The sequence below is a fragment of the Tachyglossus aculeatus genome, chromosome 1 (assembly GCF_015852505.1).
Source record: "Tachyglossus aculeatus isolate mTacAcu1 chromosome 1, mTacAcu1.pri, whole genome shotgun sequence".
NCBI classification, from domain to species: Eukaryota; Metazoa; Chordata; class Mammalia; order Monotremata; family Tachyglossidae; genus Tachyglossus; species Tachyglossus aculeatus.
In genome coordinates this window covers 153,270,150-153,286,471 of record NC_052066.1, presented here as the reverse complement: position 1 = coordinate 153,286,471, position 16,322 = coordinate 153,270,150, and the positions used below count along the sequence as shown (strand labels likewise).

General features: G+C 44.2%; 1 protein-coding gene across 1 annotated transcript in view; it reads left to right on the top strand.

Moving 5' to 3' along the window:
* Nucleotides 1–7,258: 7,258 nt before the first annotated feature.
* BDKRB2 (bradykinin receptor B2) overlaps nt 7,259–16,322 on the top strand; it is a 42,576-nt gene continuing 33,512 nt past the window's right edge. The window contains exon 1 of the mRNA XM_038748669.1: nt 7,259–7,323. The gene's annotated coding sequence lies outside the window, so the exon portion shown is untranslated. The remainder of the gene's footprint in view (nt 7,324–16,322) is intronic.

The window sequence follows — 16,322 nt, the reverse complement described above, 5'->3', positions numbered from 1 at the left end:
GGAGGAGGTAGGGCGGGGGGATGGGGAGGGGGAGAGGAAAAAGGGGGCTCAGTCTGGGAAGGCCTCCTGAAGGAGGTGAGCTCTCAGTAGGGCTTTGAAGGGAGGAAGAGAGCTAGCTTGGCGGATGTGTGGAGGGAGGGCATTCCAGGCCCGGGGGATGACGTGGGCCGAGGGTTGATGGTGGGACAGGCAAGAACGAGGCACAGTGAGGTGGTTAGCAGCAGAGGATTGGAGGGTGTGGAGTGGGCTGTAGAAGGAGAGAAGGGAGGTGAGGTTGGAAGGGGTGAGGTGATGGAGATCCTTGAAGCCAAGAGTGAGGAGTTTTTGTTTGATGAGTAGGTTGACTGGTAGCCACTGGAGATTTCTGAGGAGGAGAGTAACATGCCCAGAGCGTTTCTGCACAAAGATGATCCGGGCAGCGGCTTGAAGTATAGACTGAAGTGGGGAGAGACAGGAGGATGGGAGATCAGAGAGGAGGCTGAAGCAGTAATCCAGTCGGGATAGGATGAGAGACTTGAACCAGCAAAGTAGCGGTTTGGATGGAGAAGAACGGGCGGATCTTGGCGATGTTGCAGAGGTGAGACTGGCAGGTAATCTTAATCCCCATTTTACAAATGAGAAGTGAAGTGACTTGCCCAAGGTCACACAGCCGACACTTGGGGGGAGCAGGATTAGAACCCAGGGTCCTCCTACTCCCAGCCCATGCTCATTCTATGAGACCACTCTGCTTCTCATCCCTCCACAATGTTGTAAGCAACACAAGGGCAGGAACTGCATCCTTTTTTTTTGATGGGTCTGTACCCAAGCAACTAGTTCAGTGCTCAGCACACAATAGGTGCTTAATAAATGGTTTAATTGATGATGATGATGTAAAGAAACAGTAATTCACACTGACAATCAGAATACATCAAAAAAAACTTCCCCTGCCTCACTTCAAAGAGGTAAGGGGAAAGATCTGATCTGATGAAAGATCCCTGGTCTGGAATGCCCTCCCTCTGCACATCCGCCAAGCTGGCTCTCTTCCTCCCTTCAAAGCCCTACTGAGAGCTCACCTCCTCCAGGAGGCCTTCCCAGACTGAGCCCCTCCTTCCTCTCTCCCTCCTCCCCCGCCCCATCCCCTGCCTTACCTCCTTCCCCTCCCCACAGCACCTGTATATATGTTTGTACAGATTTATTACTCTATTTATTTTACTTGTACATATTTACTATTCTATTTATTTTCTTAATGATGGGCATCTAGCTTTATCTCTATTTATTCTGACGATTTTGACACCTGTCTACATGTTTGGTTTTGTTGTCTGTCTCCCCCTTCTAGACTGTGAGCCCGTTGTTGGGTAGGGACCATTTCTATATGTTGCCAACTTGTACTTCCCAAGCACTTAGTACTGTGCTCTGCACACAGTAAGCGCTCAATAAATGCGATTGAATGAATGAATGATGTAACGTCATGCTGGAATTCCGTAGTACTGTCAATGGGGAGAAGCCGGAGAAGGAAAAAGAGCCAACAGGAAAGGTAAGGAGAGGAAACAAATATCCCTAGGAAGTACAAGCTGTCTGTCTTCAGAGGAGCCTTGAAATTCTCTGGAGCAATTGAACTTCGAACTTTCAACGAATCAGATGATCATGCCAATGAATTCATCAATCACTTTCCATAAATAAAACTGGAATCTAAGTTTCCCACAGCCTCTCAGCCTGCTCTAGTGTCCTCAGTCTTCAGGTCCTCATTGCAAGTAAAAATAATACCAATACTACTAGTAATAATAATTCATGGAATTTAAATGCATACTATGTGCCAAGCACTGTACTGAGCATAATCAGGCTGGACACATTCCCTGTCCCAACCATAATAAATTAAACAGAAGAGTCCACAGTCTAAATAGGAAGGAGAAAACAAGTATTTCCTCCCCAATTTACAAATGAGGAAACAAGCTCAGAGCAGATCAGCAACTTGTCCAAGATCACACAGCAGGCAAGTGGTAGAACCGGGATTAGAACCCAGGTTGCCTGATTTCCAGGCTTGGGTTCTTTCTCAGAAGCATTTAGCTTGTGCCCTTGAGGAGTTACTCTCTAATCTGGACAGGAGATTTCCTGCCACAACCCAATTTTCCAGAGAAAGGAATCCAGTAAAAAATAAGGCGGTGGAAATGAATGGGTGATGAGAACCAGTCATCGTATCCAGGCATAGAGATTTCCTGGCTTTGAAAGGCTCCTGCAGGAAGCAGATGAGTAAAGTGGCCCCGAGACAGGAGGATGCTGACATTTTTTAAGGCAGCAGGACCTGGTGCCAGGAATATAATTAGCAAGACGAATGACAAAGACTGAACTATCAACTGAGTGACTGCGGTTGTGTATGTGTGTGTGTACCCTTTGTGTTTGAGGGTGATGTCCTCACCAATGGAATTTACCCATGGAGCAAGTATGGCTGAAAAGACAACGGTGAAACTAATAATAATAATAATAATGATGATGGCATTTATTAAGCACTTACTATGTGCAAAGCACTGTTCTAAGCGCTGGGGAGTTTACAAGGTGATCAGGTTGTCCCATGGGGGGCTCACAGGCCCCCATGTTAGTCCCAACTAACAGTCCCAACCCCACAGTGTACACGATTGAAGCAGTGTGTCCTAGTGGGAAGAGTACAAGCCTGAGAATCAGTGGATCTGGGCTCTAACCCTGGATCCGCCATGTTCCGTCTGTGACACCTTGGGCAAGTCCCTTAACTTATCTCTGCTTCGGTTTCCTCATCTGTAAAATGGGGATTCAATAGCTGTTCTCCCTCCTACTCAGACTGTGAGCCCTATATGGGACAATGACTGGGTCCCAACTGATTATCCTGTGTCTACCCCAGGGTTTAGCACAGAGCTTGGCACATAGTAAGTCTTTAACAAATACCACAATTAAATGATTTATTATTATTATTACTACACCAAAGACAATCTCCTGGAGTTCTGGTGTGTTTCCTTAATCAATTAACCACATTTATTGAGTGCTTACAGTGCACAGAGCACTGTACCAAGCACTTGGGAGAGTTCAATGCAACAGTTAGCAGACACGTTCCCTGCCCACAATGAGCTTATGGTCTAGAGGGGGAGACAGGCATTAAACAAATAAGTAAAATAACAGATATGTACAAAATGAAGAGGGGCGAATAAAGGGTACAAATCCTGGTGCAAGGGTGATGCAGAAGGGAGAGGGATAAGTGGAAATGAAGGCTTAGTCTTTGCCTACCTCACTCTCCTTGCTCACCTGGTACAGTTCTGGTGCTGTCCTTGTTTTTTACCTCAGCCTCTGCAAATTTACATAGCTTCTCTTTTATTGTGACACATCAGGCTGATCTAGCTGCTGCAGCTATCTCCTGCTACTACCTGGGAAATGAGTGGAAAACACCTCTTCTAAGTTGGATTTAACCATCCCCTTAGTCCTTCCAAAGTCTAACATTTTCAGGTAGACAGCTGCCACACATCGTATGAGACAGAGTTGTCATTTTCCCCTTAGATGGTAAATAGCCCTTCCGATTTATTACAGTTTATCATTAAGCCAGGAATGATGACCAAAGTCAAACAAATAGAAAACTTGTAGAATATGAAGGATATTTTCCTGCCCAGTCATCATCATTAGGGTAGCATCGGTGACAGTGGAAAGAGTGAGGGCGTGGAAGACAGAGGCTCCGATGCTTGCCTGCTCTATGACCTTAGGCAAGTCATTTAACTTCCCTGTGCCTCAGTTCCCTCATCTGCAAAATGGAGATTCAATAGCTGCTCTCCTTCCTATTTAGACTGTGAGCCCCATTTGGGAGTTAATTATCTTGCATCTACCCCAGCTCTTAGTACAGTGCTTGACACATAGTACTTATCTTCATCATCACCTGTCTACATGTTTTGTTTTGTTTTGTTGTCTGTTTGTTGTATTATTTTGTTGTCTGTCTCCCCCCTCTAGACTGCGAGCCCGTTGTTGGGTAGAGACCATCTCTATATGTTGCCGACTTGTACTTCCCAAGTGCTTAGTACAGTGCTCTGCACACAGTAAGCACTCAATAAATGCGATTGAATGAATGAATGAATGAATTAATTAATTAATTAATTAATTAATTAATCATCATCATGAGTCCTTACTGTATGCTGAGCAGGTACAAGGAGCTAGGGAGTATGCTATAAAAGTAGAAAATGTGGCCGCTGCCCTTGAGGAGCTTACAGTCTAATGGAACAACCATTCAAATAGTGCTTGGCACAAAGTAAGCGCTTAACAAATACCAACATTATTATTATTGTTATTATTATTATTCAACTTCTTTCTTCCCTTTGCACCAAGAAACCTACATTACCTAAATTCATCTGAAAGAAGTGTGTTCTCTGCCCCTCTACTGGATTCTCTCCTTACCACTGGATTACCTATAGATGAAGTAAACACATGCATAGAGGTGCTGGTGCTAAAAGTGGCACTGGCACGTTAATACTGCTACTTTTTTGATTAGTGTAAGAAAAGAAAATTATTATGGATGAACAAAAAGAACACAGGATTGGGAGTCAGGAGACATAAATTCCAATCCCAATTCTGTCAATGGGCTGCTGTATGATCTCGGGCAAGTCACTTAATCTCTCTGGCCCTCTGGCTCTGTACACAGTAAGCTATCAATAAATACCATAAATACCATTAATACAAACCCAGTGGCATTCAGTATATAAACCGACCAGTTGTGAATGCCAGTCACGAGAGTCACCTGTGTGTATATGGTAGCAAACAGCCATCTTTCGGAGAGTTTGGGAAAGGGTGCAAAATGGACTCTGTAAGCCCCAATTTTGCTTTTGATTTCAGGGGAGGGGAAAATTGTATAGTAGATGCAGCATGGGCCTCGGAGTCATAAGGTCACGGGTTCTAATCCGGGCTCTGCCACTTGTCTTCTGTGTGAACTTGGGAAAGTCATTTCACTTCTCTGGACCTCAGTTACCTCGTCTGTAAAATGGAGAATGAGACTTTGAGCCCCATGCGGGACAGAGACTGTCTCAATTTGCTTGCATCCACCTCAGAGCTTAGTTCAGCGCCTGGCACATAAAAAGTGCTTAACAAATACCATAGTTGTTATTACTATTATTATTGTTGAGTGCGGTTTCCCATCGTAGTTGGAAGGTTTGTTAACACAAATATTTAAAAAGAGTTGAAACACCATCTGCAATAAAAATGGATTTTTCCTCAGTGAACTGAACAAATAAAAGCGCTCCATGCACATGATAAGGACAGAACGGCAGAGGATTCCAATTCTGGTCATCACTGAAGGGATAAATAAACGATCAAACCTAGGAATGTAATCAGACGTGATTCAAATCCAGGAAAATCATCGACCAATGCCGTCACATCCCAGCTGGGATGGTTTAATCATGACCTGCGGCTTATATCAGGGCCTGGAAGTTGCCCACGCATCAGCCACACATTACCGCTATTTGGTAAATAGGGACACTTAGAATGTTAAATTACTTAAATACTCCTCTCTGGAGATGAAAGATTAGGGGTGGAATGAAACAATTTTGTTAATTTAGCTCACTTGATTGGAGCTTCCGCATTAACCCAAATCCCTACCTGGCGAAATGACCCCAGGTTTTCCAAACACCCACCGTCCCACCTCCAAAGCTGCAGTTTCAAATTTACACACCTCTTTCATTCAGCCCTCCTTCCCCACTTCGACTATGAACCCCACATGGGACAGAGGCTGTGTCCAACTTGATTGCACTCTGCATACAGTAAGCGCTCAATAAATATGATTGAATGAATGAATGACTCTACTCTAGTGCTTAGCACAGTGCTTGGCTTACAGTAAGTGCAGAAAAAATGCCTCCTAGACTGTAAGCTCCTTGTCGACAGAGACCGTGTCTACCAACTCCACTGTACTGTATTCCCCCAAACGCTTAGTACTTTGCTCTGCACCTGGTAAGCACTCAACAAATACTATTGATTGACCACAATTACTAAAATAATAATTACTATTAATGTTACTAATGACTATTATTATTTTTAAAGGTATTTGTTAATTGCTACATGCCAAGCCGCTGTTCTAAGTTCTGGGGATAGAAACAAGCTAATCAGGTTGGACAGTCTGTGTCCCAGACTAGGCTCATGGTCTTAATCGCTATTTTAACAGATGAGGTCCCCGAGGCCTCGAGAAGTGATGTGACTTGCCCAGGGTCACACAGCAGACAAGTGGCAGAGCTGGGATTAGAACCCAGGTCCTTCTGGCTCAAGGTCTATCCACTAGGCCACACAAGTTCACTGGAACTTTGTTACTGGAAGAAGATTCAAAACTTGGCATTGTTTTTGTTTGTTCTTTAAAGTCATAAGACCCTTTGCAGACTCCAGAATTCCACTGCCACCGTTTTATCTGGAAGTTTTCTATGCTGCCTATTATCACTAGACTTTCTCCCTATCTCAGAAATGATTCTGTAAACTTAGACAGGATACACAAAGTTAATGGCTGCAGATTTCCAGTGAATAGAAACATTTCTAGCTCATGCTAAGCAGGGTCTGGAAAAGGAGCATCCTCTAAACTGCAAGCTCATTGTAGGCAGGTAACTTGCCTACCAACTCTAATGTTGTACTCTCTCAATACTAAGTACAGTGCTCTGCACACAGTGTATGCTCAACAAATACCACTGATTGATTGAGCACTATTTTAAGAGGGTTCTGCATTAGTTTTTTCAATGAGGACATTCCAAGCTCCAACTGGTTGCATAAAGACTTTGACAAATGCATTAACTCATTTTAAATTCTGTTCTGCGGTCATTAATTATACAAGTGACTTTAAATAAGGAGCACAGATAGGATCCTTGAATATTGTCTCTAATGAATTTGCTAATGTCTGGAATACACAAAGCACTTGCGGCTTTTCAGGCAACTTCTGAATAAATTTTTCATGTCTCCAGGAAATCTTTTCCAAGATGCATGACAGAGTTCCATCCTGCAAGGAAGTGTGTGTGGAGGCAAATTAAAAGAATTCTCTTTTTGCACCCGAATTGAACGCAACCTTCTGGATGTTTTATTCCTGGGTGGCTCACAAAGCACTGATTGCTCTGACTTCTTGAATCAATATCCGTGGCTTCGAATTGAATTGGTGCCAGTTTTTGTTCTTGAACAGGATTAGAGGTCAGTGGGTGGAGTAGAGTGAGAGAAATATAGCTAGGAGCTGATTACATCACCATCAATTGAAAGATGAGCCGATCCTTCAGATCGGACTGCCACTTCCAAGCAGAAGTTGGAATCAAAGCGAGCTCCGGGCAGAGCTCTTGACAACTTTCATATGTTCCCGACTTGAGCAGCGTGGGACTGGTTCCTAGGAAGGTATGCGACTGACTGTCTCTCTCTCTCTCTCTTTCCCTCTTCTTTCCTCTTTTCCTTTTAGAATGGCAGAAAAACCTCACTATTCAAAAGCATCTGCCTTCCTTTAACATTAGGAGTTGTTCCAAAGAGCAAGGGGAGTATAAGCAGGAGTCACTGCCTTAAAACCTCGTTTTAAACACTCGGGCTTTCTCCTTTGGCTTGGAACTTCAGCCAGGATCATTCCTTCTTGGACTGCCCGCTTTCCTCCTAACCCTCTTCCCAGTGGCCCACAGGACCAGGTTCTGTCAAGTTACTTTGGTTCTGAAAAATTATGCTTAAATAAAAACGTTCTGAGAGAGTGAAGAGGAGGAGCGGACATGATTTAGTTCTTAGTTCATTGGTTCACGTTAGTGCATTTTTTCGCGGGTGGGGGTGAGGGGATGAAGAGAAGCAGCCCCACATGGTACTGGTTTTGAACCTGTTTCTGCTAAAGCTGGGAACGGGTTGAGGGTGGAGAATGGGAGAGCCAGTGGATTCCCTGCCTGCTCTTCCCCCATGTCAGGATGGATAACCTCAGGCACTGAGCTGTTATACCCCACTATGCTTCAAGAGCTCCTCTCACCTCAGGAGAGTGGTTCTGTGCTAGATGTATTCCTGGGCCACACGGACCCCCCTCCAACCATCAGACTTGGCCTGGGCTCGGGATGCAGAGGCCGGGAAGCGGTTCTTCCCCTCCCGCGGCATCTTGGCCAGGCCCCCGGGTCCTGCCCAGTTCTGGAATTCCCGGCTCCGTCGCTTGTCCACTGCATAACCTTGGGCAAGTCACAACTTCTTTGAGCCTCAGTTACCTCATCTGCAAAATGGGGATTAAGACATGAACCCTATGTGGGAGAGGGAGTCCAACTCTATTATCTAGTATCTACTGCAGTGCTTAGTACAGTGCCTGGCACAGAGTAAGTGCTTAAGAAATGCAACAAGTATTATTATTAATAACTTCTTCGTGATTCAGTTGCCTCATCTGTAAAATGAAGGCTAAGGCTGTGACCCCTAGGTGGAACAAGGACTGTGTCCAACCTATTTTGTTTTCAGCGCAGGGCTTATTATAGTGCCTGGCATATGGTAAGTGCCTAAATGTCATAAGAAAAGGGGATTTTCTTCATGGACTCAGTGGTGGGGAGTAGGGGTGCGGTGAGAGATACAGAAAAAAGACAAAGATCTGCATAGGAAAGGGGGATGACAGGAGGAAGAGCATGGGACAGAATAGAGAAATACAGAAAGGAGGAAAAGAGCAATAGCTGATGAGAGGCAAAAAGAAACCAGGAGTTAACCAGGACAAAGGGAAGAAATGGAGTCAATAGCAAGATTCATTCAATCGTATTTATGGTTCCCAGGCAACGGGAAATGCCTGAGAGAAGGGGAGAGGAAAGAAGATAAACAGAGAGAAATGCCAAGATGGGGGAAATGGATGATGAGAAGAGGCAGCAGATGTAAAATCCACAAGAGAATTGGGAAACGGTGTGGGGAGAGAGAGAGTGGAAACTTGAACAGGTGGGAGTAGAGGAGAGGCAGGAAGTTGCAGAAACCAGTACTAGGTGGGTCACTGTGCAGACTGGTGAGGGAGAGTGAAGAGGTTGATATTTCAGGACTTTAAATGACCCACAGGTCTTCGGCCTCTTAGTATTTTAATATTATCCCTATTAGAAAGCTCCGCCCAGTGGTCTAACATAGGGAACTTGGATTTTTGTTTTCAAACTCAGAGGAGAAAGCTCTGATTGTAGCCTGTGCAATACTATCACTTCTGCTACAAGGATGATGGATAGATGTGTATCGACCAGCAGCAATTTACAGCATAAATCAAAAACAAAGGAACAACACAAGCTTTGTTTAACAGTGCCGGTAGCTTCATTTATCTCCCCCCCCACCCCGCTTAATTTCTTCTGGGTGTTCAACTTGTATTTATCCAATGCCATTTTTCATTATTGTTTTTATAACCTTGTGTTGGGAAACTTAAGAGTTTCCATTGTAAAGAATTGAATTTACAGAAAAACAAGTTAATGCCGATAACGTCTCTGGGCCTCAGCAGCCCTGACACTGTAATGATTAGAAAAGATCGGTCACGTACGCACATAGGGAGCATGTCTGAAGATGTTAGAACTGCTATAAAGAGCGCTTAAAATCAAGCGTCCACCTGAGACATTTCTTCTCACGGGAAAGAACTGGCTTGGGCAGGAATTAGGAAGGGTTATTTAACCTGTGGAATGAAAGTGTGTGGCTCAGTGGGAAGAGCCCGGGCTTTGGAGTCAGAGGTCATGGGTTCAAATCCTGACTCCGCCGACTGTCAGCTGTGTGACTTTGGGCAAGTCACTTCACTTCTCTGGGCCTCAGTTACCTCATCTCTCAAATGGGGAGCCCCTCCTGGGACAACCTGATCACCTTGTAAGCTCCCCAGCACTTAGAACAGTGTTTTGCACATAGTAAGTGCTTAACAAATACTATTGGAGAAGCAGCATGGCTCAGTGGAAACAGCACGGGCTTTGGAGTCAGAGGTCATGGGTTCGAATCCCGGCTCTGCCACTTGTCAGCTGTGGGGCCTTGGGCAAGCCACTTAACTTCTCTGTGCCTCAGTTACCTCATCTGTAAAATGGGATTAAGACTGTGAGCCCCACGTGGGACAACCTGATCACCTTATATCCCCCAGCGCTTAGAATAGTGCTTTGCACACAGTAAGTGCTTAATAAATGCCATTATTATTATTATTATTATTATTATTATTATTATTATTATTATTATTATCCAGCAGAAACCATCCATCCTTCCTTGTTATTTGGTAAGTGATGACAGTATTTCATTTGCCCAAGATCCATGAAGATTTGCTAGTGCCTTGCTCAGAGATAGGATACTGCGAGGTGATTTCATAACTACTTAAACCTGACGTACACTTGTCAAATTTAATAAATTCACACGAACTGGGGTGTAGGAGGGAAACAGAACAGGTAAGTGGAAAGACCATGGGCCTGGAATATAATCCTGGCTCTGCTGCTTGACTGCTCTGCGTCCTTGAGCAAATCACTTAACTTCTCTGTGCCCACACACACTAGTAGGAAGCAGCATGGCTCAGTGGAAAGAGCACGGGCTTTGGAGTCAGAGGTCAAGGGTTCAAATCTCGCCTCTGCCACTTGTCAGCTGTGTGACTTTAGGCAAGTCACTTCACTTCTATGGGCCTCAGTTCCCTCATCTGTAAAATGGGGATTAAGACTGTGAGCCCCCCGTGGGACAACCTGATCACCTTGTAACCTCCCCAGCGCTTAGAACAGTGCTTTGCACATAGTAAGTGCTTAATGGGGATTAAGACTGTGAGCCTCCTGTGGGACAATCTGATTACCTTGTAACCTCCCCAGCACTTAGAACAGTGCTTTGCATATAGTAAGTCCTAAATAAATGCCATTATTATTATTATTAGTAGTAGTACTAAATAAATACCACTGATTAATTGATACCAGAAAACTCACAACTACCCTAAGTGCTTTTGTTACTTAAGGATTAACTTGTAATAATAATGGTATATGTTAAGCACTTACTATGTGCCAAGCACTGGGGAAGATACAAGGTAATCAGGTTGTCCCATGTGGGGGTCACAGTCTTAATCCCCATTTTACAGATGAGGTAACTAAGGCACAGAGAAGTTAAGTGACTTGCCCAAAGTCACACAGCTGACAAGTGGCAGAGTCGGGATTAGGACTCATGACCTCTGATTCCTAAGCCCATGTTCTTTCCACTAAGCCACACTGCTTCTCTAGGTATGTATCCCTTTTTTCCTTCTTATCTCTGATTTATTTTAGTATCTGTCTCCCCGGCTAGATTGTAAATTCCTTGGGAGCAAGGACCCTCCCCCATCATATCTGACAGATCACCCCTCTCTCCACCTTCAAAGCCTTATTGAAATCACATCTCCAGAAAGTCTCCCCCAACTAAAGCCTCACTTCCCCTACTCTCTTGGCCTTCTATGTCACCCTTGCATTTTAGATTTGCCCTTTATTCCCCCAGCCTCAGCACCACAGCACTTATGTTCATATCCATAATTTATTTTAATGTCTTTCTCCCCTCTAGGCTTGGAAGCAGGGAACGTCTCTACCATCTCTGTCATATTGCACTCTCCCAAGTGCTTATTTCAGTGCTCCGCATACAGTAACCACTCAATAAATGCAGTTGATTGACTGATTACTAACCCTATTGTACTCTCACAAGAGCTTAGTACAGTATTTTGTACACAGTAGGTACTCGATATGTACTACTGATCGACTGAAGATTTTGATGTCTGCTTCCCCCTTGAAGCAAACCTCTAAAGGTTTGGAAAATATGTAATATTTATTGGAAAAAAAAAACATGGATGATCCACTCTGGGCTAGCTGTAGCAGTTTTCCAAGGACGTTGGAACCATGTTCTGTATCTCTGACCTGTTTTTAATAATAATGATGGTATTCGTTAAGCACTTACAATGAGCCAAACACTGTTCTAAGCATTGGAGCATAACAGATTTAGACTGTGAGAGTTTAACCTAGGGTGGCTGTCCTGCTGGAACAGATGCTGACAAAACTAGCAAATTTGGGCTTCTCAACCAATCTGTGGTGGTTATTGAGTTCTTACTTGGTGCCGAATACTGGGAATTTGACCTAGTAGAAAGAGCGCAAGCCTGGAAGAAAGAGGACCTGGGTTCTATTCTCAGCTCTGCTCCTTACCTGATGAGTAACACTGGGCAAGTCACTAACTTCTCTGGTCCTCAGTTCCCTCATCTGTAAAATGGGAATTAAATACCTGATCTCCATCATTGAATTCACTCATTCAATCATATTTATTGAGTGATTACTGTGTGCAGAGCACTGTACTTAACAATTGGGAGAGTACAATACAACAATAAACAGACATGGTCACTGCCCACAGTGAGCTCACAGACTAGCAGAGGGGAGGAACAGACAAACAGGAACACATCCTTCCTCCCTGATTATCCTGTTCTAACCCAATACAGTGTGCTGTCGGTAAAGGCTTAACAAATCCCATCATTATTATTGGGGGATCACAAGAGTGGAAGACACCCACTCTCTTTTTTCAAGATGTTTACTAATTTAACAGAGTTAACTTTGAAGAGTTTATTAATTTACTAATGTAAATGACAATGATTTGCAAACAGTGCAAGCAAGAAGAAGGACATTGCAGAGGGTTATACACAGTTCAGTCAAGGAAAAAAACTTCTCTGTCCATTTCCCAGCATAGTCAAGGGAAGGCATCCCAGACTCTCCCTACCCGAAAGCCTGTGATGTTCAGTGAAGTCAGGATGAGGGGAAGGAGATGAAGGAACAGGGAGGAACTTATGAGACGTCACTACTGCAGAGGCAGAAGGTGCCTATGCTAAGAACAGGTCTAAATGGAGTCCTGGGACGTGAGGAAGCTCAGAAAGGTGGGACCAGATATAATAATAATAATAATAAGGATGATGATGGCATTTATTAAGCACTTACTATGCACAAAGCACTGTTCTAAGCGCTGGGGGGATACACCGTAATCAGGTTGTCCCACATGGGGCTCCCAATCTTCATCCCCATTTTACAGATGAGGAACTGAGGCCCAGAGAAGTTAAGTGACTTGCCCAAAGTCACACAGCTGACAAGTGGCAGAACCGGGATTTGAACCCCTGACCTCTGACTCCAAAGTCCGTGCTCTTTCCACTGAGCCACGCTGCTTCTCTATATCTATCTATTTGGGGAAAATACCTATTTGGGGAAAATAGGTATCTATTTGGGGAAAATATTTCTCCTGAAGGAAAGGAGGGTTTGGAGCAGGAAGCATTGCTTTTCAGGTGTTTATGCCAGATTCCTATGTTGAGCCCCTTATAAAGTAACAGAGCAAACACACGCACATACACACACATACACACATTTTCTCTCTCTGTATGTGTCTCTCTCTCCTCTTTCTCAATCCAACATAGCATCTACTGGCTTTGATTCCATCTAGGATCCACAGGGGAATCATTAGCCTCTCATCTAAGAGTGATCACCATGAAAAGGGACCAGGCATTTGGCTTCCTGCAAAGAATGCAAGAGACATGGATTATTTTGTTTTGTTTTGTTCTAAGGGTATTAGTTAAGCACTTACTATGAACCAGACTTCTTACTAAGCTCTGGGGTAGATACGAGATAATTGGGCTGGACACAGTCCCTGACTCACATAGGGCTCACAGACTTAATCCCCATTTTACAGATGAGGTAACTGAGGCACAAGGAAATGAAGTGACTTGCCCAAGGTCAAACAACTGACAAGTGACAGCGCTGGCATTAGAACTCAGGTCCTCTGTATCGCAGGTTCGTGCTCTCTCAGTTGTTCATGTTGTTTACAGTTGTGCGTGTCTGGGAGAAATGATCTCTGCTTACCTTTTCTGATCCACCACCTTTCAGTGTCAAGCAAAAAAGTCTCCTGTGAACAAAACATTCTCTAAATTGTTTGTCCTACTGGTTTGTTCATTTGTCGCCATCTCCTCCCTCCCTGCCACTCCCCACAGTAAACTGTAAACTGCTTGAGTTTGATTTCTCTCTCCTCAGCCCCTAGAACAGTACTTAGCTCTATTGAATGTGATATAACTGGGAAACCCTAATGGTGCCCATTGCCACCCATGTCCTAGACTGTGAGCTCACTGTGGGCAGGGGATGTTGTTATATTGCACTCGCCCAAGCGCTAGGTAAAGTGCTTTGCATACGGTAACTGCTCAATAAATTCGATTGAATGACTGAATCAATGGCACAGGGCTTGTAAAAACAGTTCACCAGACAGTTTCCTAACTCTGCAGTGGCTCAGTTATCTTCCCACTGACCTCCCCACTAGTGTTTCCTGGCCCGTCAGCATTGATTACGGCCAATCTACAGCTGCGGCAGCCTTGGATACAGCCTTCAGGGAGGGAAGGGGGTGGGAGAATGTCTGAGAGAAGCCCGCAGTCTAGGTTATCCAGAGACAGGGAGCAGTCATCAACATCATCATCATCAATCGTATTTATTGAGCGCTTACTGTGTGCAGAGCACTGTACTAAGCGCTTGGGAAGTACAAGTTGGCAACATATAGAGACAGTCCCTACCTAACAGTGGGCTCACAGTCTAAAAGGGGGAGACAGAGAACAAAACCAAACGTACTAACAAAATAAAATAAATAGAATAGATATGTACAAGTAAAATAAATAAATAAATAAATAGAGTAACAAATATGTACAGTCAGTCAGTCAGTCACATTTACTGGGCACTTACTGTGTGCAGAGCACTATACTAAGCACTGGGGAGAGTACAGCACAACAATAAACAAACACATTCCCCGCATGTAACAAACTTACAATCTAGAGGAGCCATAGGGAGGAAAACATAAGATTTCCCACCTAGTCCCCTCTTCCCACCCAAGGGAATGTGCCCTAGGTAAGCAGGCATCCTCTGCTCTGCACATAGTAAGCGCTCAATAAATACGATTGATGATGATGATGATCCTCTCCATGAAGAGCAGCCCCCTGCAGCTGAGTAAATCCTCTCCTAGAGAGGAGGGGTCAGCAACCTGGTTCTGCATGGGAAATACTGTCAGTTAATAATGGCATTTATTAAGTGCTTACTATGTGCAAAGCACTGTTCTAAGCGCTGAACAGTTATAAGTCAGTTATAAGAGGTGTTTTCCAATGGAAAATTCTCATGACCATCTCTGTGGGGCAACCGACCTTTGAAACTAATGGAGCACTGATTCAGCGTTGGAGCCCACTCTAGTTTAACTGTAAGGGACCATCTCTATATGTTGCCAACTTGTACTTCCCAAGCGCTTAGTACAGTGCTCTGCACACAGTAAGCGCTCAATAAATACGATTGAATGAATGAATGAACGAATGAACTGATGCAACATACCCTCCTGATTGGCTAAGAGCATCTCAGTCTTGTCCAGCCTACAGTCGTTCTCCCACTCTCCTGCTAACCAGATATTGTCCTGGAGACACTCGTGGTAGTACCCAAAATTAGTACCCAAAGTCCAGGAAGGCCTTAAACAGCAGAAGGAAGGAAGCAACTCAAAGCGCCTAACATTCTGGGCACGGGCTGTTAATCCGGCTAACTCCTGGGTCACTCAGGAGATACACCCAAGTATGTGTTCTCCTGGCCAAAAATCCTTATCTGCATCATGTTTGTTCATTCCATTTTTAGTGTGAGTGAAAGGGGAGTTGGTCGTAGTTGAGCTACTGAGAACTGCATGAGTTCAGGATACACATATATATACTCAGTCATTCAATCATATTTATTAAGAGCTTACTGTGTGCAGTGTGCACTGTACTAAGCGCTTGGGAACATTCAGTACAACAATAAACAGTGACATTCCCTGCCCACAACAAGCTCACAGCCTGGGGGGGGTGGGGGGAGACAGACATCGATACAAATACATAAAATTACGGATATGTACATTAGTGCTGTGGGGCTGGGAAGCGAGGGAAGGGCAAGGGGAACAAGTCAGAGCGAATCAGAAGGGCGTGGGAGATGAGGAAAAGTGAGGCTTAGTCTGGAATGGCCTTTCGGAGGAGATGTGCCTTCAATAAGGCTTTGAAGTGGGGGAGAGTAATTGTCTGTGGGATTTGAGGAGGGAGGGCGTTCTGGGTCAGAGACAGAACGTGGACCAGGGGTTGGCGAGATTGAAGCACAGTGAGAAGATTAGCATCAGAGGAGGGAAGTGTGCCATTTGGGTTGTGGAAGGAGAGAAACGATGTGAGGTAGGAGGGCCAAGGTATTTATATATATATATATATATGTATGTGAGTGTGTGTGTGTATATATATATATATATATTTTCATTCATTCAATCGTATTTATTCATTCATTCATTCAATCATATTTATTGAGCGCTTACTGTGTGCAGAACACTGTACTAAGCGCTTGGGAGTACAAATCGGCAACATATAGAAATGGTCCCTACACAACAACGGACTCATAGTCTACAAGGGGTAGACAGACAAAAAACAAAACAAA